Source organism: Otolemur garnettii, unplaced genomic scaffold (assembly GCF_000181295.1).
Source record: "Otolemur garnettii isolate 467f Iridium unplaced genomic scaffold, OtoGar3 scaffold00365, whole genome shotgun sequence".
NCBI classification, from domain to species: domain Eukaryota; kingdom Metazoa; phylum Chordata; class Mammalia; order Primates; family Galagidae; genus Otolemur; species Otolemur garnettii.
The window spans coordinates 92,539-93,584 of NW_003852760.1; the positions used below are offsets into that span (position 1 = coordinate 92,539).

A 1,046-nucleotide genomic window follows, 5' to 3' on the forward strand; every position below is an offset into this window, starting at 1 on the left:
AATTTCATCATTTTGTTGAAGATTTTTTTTTCCTTAAGTAATGCTCATAATATCTCAAAATGTCTGACAGTGGTTCACACCTGTAATCCTAGCACTCGGGGAGGCCAAGGTCGGAGGATCCCTTGAGCTCAGCAGCTGGAGACCAGCCCAAACAAGAGAGAGACCCTATCTCTCCTTAAAATAGAAAAAATTTGCTAGGCATGAGTCCCAGCTACTCAGAAGCCTGAGGCAGGAGGACTGATGGAGTCCAGGACTTTGAGGTTACTGTAAACTAGGCTGAGGCCACGGCACTCTAGCCAAGATGACAGAGTGAGACTCTAGTCTCCAAAAAAAAAAACCAAACCCCTCAAACTCCGAGTACCTACTATTCTTCCCTTATCTCCCTTTGTTAAAATCTCTTAACCCTTGTTCTTACCCTAGATATCTATGTATCTATATCAGGTTCTACTCTTTAGCTCAGCTCTCTATAATATTTAGCATGGAGCAGACAAGCACCTTCCCCTGCCCTAAAACTATTCCCTCTTAAGGGCTGGCAACATGCGTTTGGGGTTGGTACTATTTATCTAGGGCTTGTCTAAGAAACTATCTCACCTAAAGACTAGGATCCCTTCAAAGGCAGGGAAAAGAAATTGCAATATTCTGTTCAATTTTGTATACTGAGTACCTTGTAAACAGAGTCAGTAGAATACAATGGGTACTACATAGAGTTTAAATCCTGGCTGTGCGATTTTGGCAATTTACTTAACCTCCCTAAGCCTCATTTTATCATCTGTAACCCCTACCTCACGGAGTAGTTGTGGGGATTACATGAAATAATGAAGTACTTGCCATAATATGGCAGGTACTGTCCTAAGTGCTTAATAAGTGTACCTATTATTATTGGTTTTATAATGTTTGTAAGATGGCATGAAAAGCCATTTTGGTACGGATGACTATAAAGATTTACTTGGCTCGGCGCCTATAGCTCAACCGGCTAAGGTGCCAGCCACGTACACCTAAGGTGGCGGGTTCGAATCCCCAGCCCGGACCCGCCAAACAACAATGAC

At 42.7% G+C, this 1,046-nt stretch overlaps 1 protein-coding gene across 5 annotated transcripts in view; it reads right to left on the reverse strand.

The window, feature by feature from the left end:
- The window catches only part of NUMB (NUMB, endocytic adaptor protein), a 51,044-nt gene that overhangs the window by 4,225 nt on the left and 45,773 nt on the right, over positions 1-1,046 (reverse strand). The window lies entirely within an intron of this gene.